Source organism: Nicotiana tabacum, chromosome 20 (assembly GCF_000715075.1).
Source record: "Nicotiana tabacum cultivar K326 chromosome 20, ASM71507v2, whole genome shotgun sequence".
NCBI classification, from domain to species: domain Eukaryota; kingdom Viridiplantae; phylum Streptophyta; class Magnoliopsida; order Solanales; family Solanaceae; genus Nicotiana; species Nicotiana tabacum.
Window position 1 is genome coordinate 114,446,457 of NC_134099.1, and position 10,189 is coordinate 114,456,645.

General features: G+C 33.6%; 1 non-coding gene across 1 annotated transcript; it reads right to left on the minus strand.

Moving 5' to 3' along the window:
• Nucleotides 1–9,855: 9,855 nt before the first annotated feature.
• On the minus strand, nt 9,856–9,962 carry LOC142174972 (small nucleolar RNA R71). The gene has a single exon (XR_012704170.1). It is a non-coding gene; the product is annotated as a small nucleolar RNA R71 (small nucleolar RNA).
• Nucleotides 9,963–10,189: the final 227 nt, after the last annotated feature.

The following is a 10,189-nucleotide window of genomic DNA, read 5'->3' on the forward strand; positions in this document are numbered from 1 at the left end:
CTAGAACTTTTCTTCAAAACATATCTCTGGTCTTTTAAAGTTGTTCTCTGATTCTCATATGTTTAAACGGCTTTCTATTAAAACTTCTTTTTAATCACATTTTGTTATGTTAAAACCCTAGTTTTAACACTACGTTATAATCCTGAGTCTGTCTTTGCTGATTTGTTCATTCTATTCTTCCGAATATCTATTTCTCATGAATATGTTTTGAGTCTCCGTAATTTTACCCTATTGTGCATATTAGGGTTTTTGACTTGATTCTTCTTGCCTATATTATGTCTATTTTTGTTTATTCATAGAAATTTATCTTAATTTCCCTTAATCAGTACTACTTTTATTTGAGTCCCTGATTTCCTGTGATTGATACCCTTTACTGATTTCATATGATGATATTCTGTGTTGATTTCCGACTTCTAAATTATCTTCTTGCCTTATTATGTGGTTGACTACATTATTTACTGATTCTTAGTATTGTTTCCTTAATTAGGACTTTCTGAACCTAGACCTAATTACTTGTTCTATACTTGCACTGTTTGAAGTCTTTCCTTATTTGTTATACTCCAGCTATGTATGATTTCTTTCCTTACTTGTCACCTGCTCTTTACCGTTTGAACTAATTCCCTTAATTAAGGGAAGACTTGGACTGATTTTACTCTGAGTTCTATAATTACTGAACAATTTTGACTCTTACCTTATTTACCTAGCTTTCAAACTACTATATATATTGCTCTCTTCTACAGTCTTACAGACACACGAACTCATATTAGTTCACATCTCTCATACACTCAAAAGCTCTTCTGCTTTCTTCTATTACTTACCATTGTTACTAAATTAGCCGGCTGCAAACCAAAGCTAATTATTACACTCTCCTTTTCTTCACCTTGTGTTTACTATCTTTACTAGTATGTTCTGATTTTAAATTCAAGCTCTCAAACCAATGTGTTTCCTACTGCTTCGGTTTATCATATTCCTAATCTGTTTCTATCTATTGTTTTGATGTTCAACATGTAATTGACCTATTGCTCCACGTAGCTTGTTAGTGTTTCGCCCCGTAAGTTTGACAACCTTGATACCATTGGATACATTTTGATATGGTATTTTGAGTGGAACATTTTTGTAAAATAGTTTGAAAAAAATGAAAAATGAAAAAAAAAAGATTTTATATAGTTATTAATATTATACTTTCGATTATGTTTTAAATTATACACATAATATGAGAAAAGTTTATGAGATTTTTTTTTATTATAAAGATATAAATTATTTTCTCACTAGAAAAGAATGTTATCTTTTTACTATTTTAAGAATTAAGCATACGAAAATTTGTACTCTTTATATGAGATTAGGACAATTAGAAGTTGAGAAAATATATGTATTTTTACATGGATATTTTAATAAAATAATAGTGTATGTATTTATTTAACATGGTACCACATGACCATGATAGTATATATAAAGTGTATTAAAATTGAGTAGTATTTTATGTTAAAATAATTCTTAATTATGCGGGTAATTAGCAATTACCCAAAACATTTTGGATAAAAACAAAACGTGGCAAAATTTTGCCTTAATACACTTGTGACTTATGCAAGAAAACCAAAAATCTTTGTTCTTCCTCGTAGAAAAAGAAAAGAAATCTTGAAAATACAAATATGGTGGTTTCATCTAAACCAATTCTTGAAAATTCTTCTCACATTAAAACATGCAAACCGTATACTTCTGATGTAATATTCCAGTGATAGACATGTTAGACCCTCAAGCTAAATTCCATATTATTACAGCATGTCAAGAATTTGGATTCTTTAAGGTTTTCAATCATGATGTTCCTAAAGAAACAATGACCAAATTATAAGGTGAAGCTGTTAAGTTCTTTAATTTGCCGCAGTGTGAGAAGGACAAAGCGGGTCCTGCTAATCCTTTTGGTTATGGTAACAAAAGAGTTGGCACAAACGGTGATGTTGGTTGGATTGAATATCTTCTCTTTACTACAAATTCTGAACTCCTTTCAGAGAAATCCGTTAATATTCCTGGAAATTCTCACCTTTTCTGCTATGGGACATAAATATTGATTTTTTCCTACTCCAGATAAACGTGTGAATCGGGATTTCTTGAAGGAAGCATAAATTGCAGTGAGACACGTAGCTTTGAGGTGAATTTGGCTTATTTTCCTAGTACGAAATTCTACAAGAACCCTCGCGCTTCATGTGTTCGAAAAATCTTAGTCATGTCTTCTTGTACTCCAACACTCAGTTCACTCTGTTAGGGATATAGTAGATATGTCCTAGATCCAATATCATATTTGATGATTTGAACATAATTTTGTGAATGTTATTTGACAAAAAATATATATGGTATTTGATATTCTTTTATTATTATTATTAATTGCTTGATTTATTTGATAAGGTCCTTGATTAAATTTTGAGACTTGTCATCGTGACGGAGATCATGATATTGAGAGTAAAGTTTCTTATAATTTAATCTAAATTTGTTCTTGATCGTAGGATTATTAATTTGGACATTAGTAATTCGGTTAGATCAATATTTATGTGATCGTCTTTATGGGATAAAGATTAGTTGATCTCATTAACTAAATTACATAGATAGATGATGCATATAGAGATATGATCATTGAACCGACTCATTGGTTAATTCCTAATGGTTAGAATTACCATAAACTATCAATAGGATATTCTCTTGAAGAATGTGATGTAAAAAAATTGTTTGACCTGAGATCGTCATAGTAATTGATAAGTTATTTATTGTGCTTTGATACCAGACACCTATTGCCCTAGGGCGATAGTTGAAAGGATATTGGGTATGATTAAATGCTTGTAGAATTAGTGATTGATCAAGATGGAATTTGTCAACTCTTGGTAATGAGTTTAAGCTCCATGTCGTCATGAATTATAAACGACCAAGCTAAGACCTTGGCCAGGGGAATTGAATGAAAGAAGAAATGAGTTTCTTAGGTCATTTAATGGTCGATTATATTTGACATGAACACATAGTTGGTCGCCTATTAGGATTTGACAGTTGAACCATATCCTAGGGTGATCCAGAGCTATAAGGACAGAAGGAATTACTACATTATTTTTCTACGGGTTCTTGAGAGTAAATTGTATACTTCATGCTATACGGTCGTTAAGGAGTGTTGCTAGACGCCACCCTTGATTAGTATATTGATGTGATCAATTTACTACCGGCTTAGTATTGAACCTATGGGGTCGCACACTAACGAGTGTTCTAATCTTTGCTAAAGGATTAATTATTTTAGTGTTTGATAATTAAATTAGAGAATTTAATTAGTCAAATAAATTAAAATTATTAGTCCAAATGAAATATTATTATATTCTTTGCTAGCACAGAGAATATAATTAATATTGTGAACAAATTGAAGTTTTCTATTTAAAATAAAAAATTAAATTATATCTCTTGGTTGATAAATATATATGATATATATAAAAAATAATATTTATATATATAAGAAATATATAAAGATTAATGGAGACTAATTAGTGAATCCAATTTAGAATTGGACCCACGTGTAAAGTCCACTAAAGGGACCTCACGATCACGGAATTCCCGTAAGGAATGGATTTGATTTTCCAATTATAAGAATTATAGAAAATGCCAACTATTGAATTGGTCTTCATGTGGCCAACGGCCTTGGTCTTTTCCTTTAACCTAAAGGGAAAGGATTGGTGACTATATATATACATATATACTTCACCCAATTAACTTGGCTAAGCGAGTTATTCTAAGACGCCACAAAACCAAGCAATATACTTTACAAGAAAACTTAGTTTTTTGTTCTTTCTATTTTAAAGTACTGTATCAGAGCTGTGGTTTATTGTGTCACAAATTTTTTTACGAAATATTTTAAGATTATGAAAAGTTCAAACCATAATACATGTGTATTATGCAATAGTCAAATTGTTTGAATGCATATGGATTGATATAATTTTATTGTGAATAATATATATATATAAGTTAAACTATTGAGATAGTTCGTAACTTGAATTTGAAACTATTGAGATAGTTCGTAACTTGAATTTGAAATTTTGTATTGGATACGATGGTAATCTATAATAGGTTATTGGATTCTACTGTTATTTTAATTGTTATTAGTTCATGAGATGTTAATTAATAATAATATTCTGGCATGGATTATTTTTTTGTGATATATGTGATATATAAGATAAATATGTTAGAAGATGTTGAATTCATTTTTATGTCACGTGCTTGTTCATTACATAATTTTGAATTATTTATTACATGTGATGTAAATTATTTTAGGACTAAGCATGTAGACAACTTGAACTATATTCACATGCTATAAAAGATTTGATCTTCATGTTATTAAAAATTATTTTAGTAACAATTCCCTCCTACTAAATTTTGAGTTCTTAAATAATAAAATATAAGATATTTTATTATAGAGCTATCCATCAAAGTAAATAATTTTACTTATTTCTTGTTTATAAGGAGCGGCCTGACTACCAGCAGACTTATAGTTCGAGAATATGTTAAAATTATTTATCGCATTAGATGCATGGATTGAAAGAATTATTCAATTTTTTACTAGACACCTGGACTACCCGGGGAGTGTAAAATTTAATAAGTTCTTTGCTATCATGATGGTTGAACTCAACTATGCCAATAGGACCTGACTACCAGGGGACTATTTGACATAGTGCTATTTAAGGAAATTGTATGGGGATACAATTTCTAAGAGCACCTACCTTTAAAATATATGTGAGAAGCAACTTGACTTCCAAGGGGCTCATACATATTGTTAAAGGATTCCTTTACTCCACTAACAGAAATAAAGATTTCGTAAACTATAATGAGGGTAAATAGTTTAAAATAATCAGTGGAAATATCATTTAGATAAAAGTCCATGTCTTTATGATATATGCAAATATGTTCTTATAGTATTGCCTTTTCTTTTCTATATTTTAGATCTCTCAATATGTCTGTTATATCACTGCGTGAAATACTTGAGACCAACAAGTTGGTAGGACCAAACTTTGATGACTGGTATAGAAATTTGAGAATTGTTCTCATGCATGAAAAGCCTATTGATATGATCGATAAGCCTGCAAAGATAATCCCACCATAGAATGATGATCAAGGCACCAAGGTTTATCAGAAACACTTGGAAGAATGCCTTGCTATTAAACACATCATTCTCGCTTCTATGAGTTCTGAACTCCAGAGGAAACATCAGAATATGGATCCAATTGCAATCATTGAATATCTTAAGAAGATGGTTGATACACAGTTGGACATTGAAAAATCTCCAGTTGAACCCCTTGTCAATTATATAATTTTTCTTACCGAAGAACATGAGAAATTGCGGTACAAGCTTGGTAAAGAGCTTTCTGAAGATTTGATCTTACAGTCAGTAAATGATGCTGAATGTTTTCATTGTATGAAGAAAGGGCATTGGAAGAGAAACTACAAGGAGTATCTTGCAACTCTAAAGGACAAGAAACAAGGCGAGACATTAATGAAAAATATTTTCAAGGTTTCTTTAGCTACTACTAATTCTTCACTGTAGATATTAGATATTGGCAGTGGTTATAACATCTGCAATATGTTGCAAGGGTTCAAGATAAGTAGGAGGCTAAAGAAAGGAAGTTAATCTACAAGTTGGAAATGGTGCAAAATTTGCGGCCGTAGCTGTAGGATCAATTTCTTTAATAATGCCTATGGGGAAAGTACTTATGTTGGATGATTGTTATTACGTTCCTAAATTTATTCCGAACATAATTTTAGCTTTTATGTTAGACAAACATGGTTTTCGTATTATTATAGGCAATGGTATTTGCTCTATTAATTATGGTGATAATTTATATATGAATGGCTATCTCCAACATGATATTTATGTCTTACCTAATGTGAATGCTAATTCGTTTATGCATGTTTCAAGTCTTAAGAGGAAAAGAGATTATCATGTAAATCATACATACCTTTGGCATTGTAGGCTTGGTCATATTGGAGAGAAAAGAATTAACAAGTTGCACAAGAAAGGGTACCTTGACAAGTATGATTTTGAATCATATCCAACTTGTGAATCTTGTCTCAAAGGAAAAATGACCAAAACTCCATTTACTGGAAGTGGAAAAAGAGCTTCTAAATTATTGGGACTAATTCATATAGATGTTTGTGGGCCCATGAAAATTCAAGTTAGAGGTGGATATTCTTACTTCATCACCTTCACTGATGATATGTCAAGATATGGATTTGTGTATCTTATGAACCACAAGTCTGAATCTTTTAAAATGTTCAAAAGGTTCCGTAGTGAAGTTGAGAAACAGACTGGTAAAAGTATCAAAATACTAAGGTCTGATAGAGGTGGAGAATATCTTAGTGAATATTTTACCAAATATCTCAAAGAGAATGGGATTCTCTCACAGTGGACACCTCCAAGAACACCACAACACAATGGTGTGTCTGAATTGAGAAATCAAACCTTATTAGATATGATGAGATCTATAATAAGGTTCACTGATCTTCCAATAAATTTTTGGGGATATGCTTTGGAAGCAACAACATACTTACTTAATAAAGTTCCCACTAAGTCAGTCTCTACAACACCATATGCGATATGGAAAGGATGTAAGCCTAACTTTAAACATATTAAAGTTTGGGGTTATCCAACTTATGTTAAAAGACTACAGTCTGATAAACTTGACTCAAGATCTGATAAGTGTAGGTTCATTGGGTATCCCAAGGAAACAATGTGATATTATTTCTATTACCCTTGTGACCATAAAGTGTTTGTGGCCAGAGGAGCAACCTTTTAGGAAAGGGAATTTCTTTTAGAAGGAAATTATAATGGAGAAATAGAACTTGATGAAATTCAAGAAACTAATGAATCAACACAATATAAAGATCATGAGACCCAAGTTGAAGAACCTTTATTGGATGTTTTGAAGTTGCCAAGGAAGTTGTCATCTTCAACGGTTCAAGTTCAAGAACTAAATGAAGTTCAAGAAGAGGTTAATGAACCAGTTCCAAACCAAATTGAACAACAACCAAATCCATCACAAGGTGAACATGTTGTACAAGTACCTCTTAGAAGGTCTACACGAGAACGTCATGTACCAACTAGATTAAATTTAATAGTACAAGATGATGTATCAAATGAGGTTGATCATAATGATAAAAACCCTAAGACCTATGAAGAGACTATACAAAGTTCTGATTATGAGAAGTGGCAAAAGGCCATGGAATCCAAAATGGAATCCATGAAAGAAAATAAAGTATGGACTTTAGTTGAACCTTCAAAGGATATAAAACCTATAGGTTGTAAATGGGGTTTTAAGAAAAAGATTGGAGCAGACGGAAAGGTGGAGACCTACAAAGCCGTCTTGTTGCCAAGGGATATCGTTAGAAAAAAGGAGTCGACTACGACGAGACGTTCTCTCCCGTGGCAATGCTCAAATCTATTCGGATTTTGCTTGCTATAGAAGCATACTATGATTATGAAATATGGCAAATGGATGTAAAAACAGCTTTCCTTAATGGTGAGCTAGAAGAGGATGTGTACATGACACAACCTAAAGGTTTCACATCTTCGTCTGATCATAATAAAATTTGCAAACTACAAAGATCCATTTATGGACTAAAGCAAGCTTCTCGAAGTTGGAATATTCGCTTTAATAAGACAATTGAAAAGTTTAATTTTGTTAGATGATAAGAAGAACCTTGTGTGTACAAAAAGGTTAGTGAGAGCACAATTATATTTTTAGTGTTGTATGTTGATGATATATTGCTCATAGGGAATGACATACCTGCATTGCAAAGTACCAAGATTTGGCTATCTAAACAGTTCCCCGTGAAAGACTTGGGAGAAGCAGTTTATATATTAGGAATAAAGATCTATAGATATAGATTTAGGAAGGTGGTTCAACTTGCTCGAGGACGAGCAAAGATTTAAGTGTGGGGTGTTGATGATAGGTGAATTGGACTATAATTAGGCCCTAAAGAACCACCTTCTTGTATAGTTTTTATGGTAAAAAGTGATAACAAAATGCTCTGATTAGTGCTTTTCATGCTTTGCAGGCTATATACAATAAAAGAAGTCTATGGAGTACTTTTGGGATCAATTACGGAGAAAAAGAGGCCAATCTTACAATATCCGCTAAGTGCACCACGCGAAGGCAGCAAAACCAGAACTGGAGATGGACTGTCGCGGTCCCGGCGTAACCGCGGTCGGACCGCGGCAGAAGGCTGTTGCGGATTCTGAGATGCTAGTTGGCCACGGTCCTGGCGTAACCACGGTAGGACCGCGATAGGAAGCGAAAAATTGAGGGACTGAAGTGCAAAACACGGGAATTTTAGCCCAAAACCCTATATTAAACAATAGAACTCGTCCAAGGGAGGCATGTAATGTTTTAGAAAGTACTTTGGCAAGAGAAACAAGTGTGAGAGATCACCCAAAACATCATTTTTTCTTCTTCTCTTTATTTTTCTTGCAATTTTGATCATGAATATTTTCATAGTTTATTTACGCATTGTCATGAGTAGCTAAATCTTTTGTCTAGGGTTTTGATGGAACCTATTGAAGGATGAACTTCTTGATTATGTTAATATAGTTTGCTAGTTTAATCTCTATTTGTTCAACTACGTGTTTGTTGTAGTTAATTGACAGGATCCTCAATTAGCTGTGCCTATTTAGTATGCATAACTCGGGAGAGAGTGCATATTTAGGTGATTGTTGAACAATACCACTCCCAAAGTATAAGAGGGATCTATAACTGCGGGTTTAAAAGTGGGATTAGGGATAACGAAGTCTTGGGTTCAATCTAAAGTGAACTGTAATAAACAAAGCCAGCTAGCGTATCTCGGGAGAGTGCGTCTAGTAAATTATCGTGATTACTCAGGAGAGATTCACGGTAAAAAGAGTGTTCATGGTTGATAGAGATGTGTTGGTAAATCTATATGAAACATAAACATAAGAGATTCCATCAATAGGGGAAATCACTACCTTAGAACCTTCTCATTATTGTTCACAACTTAAGCATATTTAGTTTACAACTGTTTATTGACTTTCAATCTTAGTTATTAAATATACCATCAACTGTTATTCACAACGTTTAGGGAAGTTGATTCTAAAGAATTTAGTAAGTCTAACGAAAGTAATTGATAGGTTAATTCTCTGTGGATTCGACTCTGGGCATAAATATTCAGGTTATATTTGCAACGTCCGCATTGTCCTTTTATAAGGCATAGTTGGGCGTGATCAAATTTTGGTGCCGTTGCCAGGGAATTAACGGTGTTATCAATTACAATTGAAAGAAGTGTATGCCTAGAAACTCATCGAGATCTGGTGAAGTATTTGAAGCATTGTCAGATCCCGAGAAAGTTTTCAAGGCCTTGAATCGGGATAATCGGAAAAACAAACAACAACCAACAATTGCACACTTCGAAACAGTCATGGGGGATCATGAGGAAAACCCAGCGGTACCAATAGTGCCAGAGGCTGCTCTCTATGACTGGGCACAACCCACAGCTGAAAATCTATCCACAGCCATTGTAGTTCCACAGATACAGGCTGAGTCATTCCAAATTACGAATAACATGCTGCACTTGTTGCAGAACAAGGGACTATTTTCGGGGTCGCAAGTTGAAGATCCTCAGCAACACTTGAAGAACTTCCTCTCTATCTGCAAAACCCAAAGGCAACCCAACGTAACTCCTGAAGCAATCAAGCTGTTATTGTTTCCATTCTTCGTGACAGGAGTTGCCCATACTTGGCTAAACTCACTTCCCATAAATTCTATAACAACTTGGGATGAGTTAGTCAGGCAATTCCATAACAAGTTCCACCCACCCAATAAGACTGCTCAACAAATTGATGAAATTTTGAGTTTTAAACAGAGACCAATGGAGACACTGCATGAAACATGGGAGCGCTTTAAAGGGATGCTGGTTATATGCCCGCACCATGGTATTCCAGATCTGATGTTGGGGCAGTGGTTTTACATGGGATTGTCAGATAGCGTGAAGAACATTGTTGATGCTTCAGCTGGTGGAGCATTTTGAGCAAAACATGGAGAGAAGGCCAGAGTCTGCTTGACAAGATGGCACAAAATTTGGGATGGACAACCAGGAATGCACCTATCACTCCAGTGGTTTACTCAGTGCCCTTAGATCTATCCAACTCTATGGCTGAAAATAT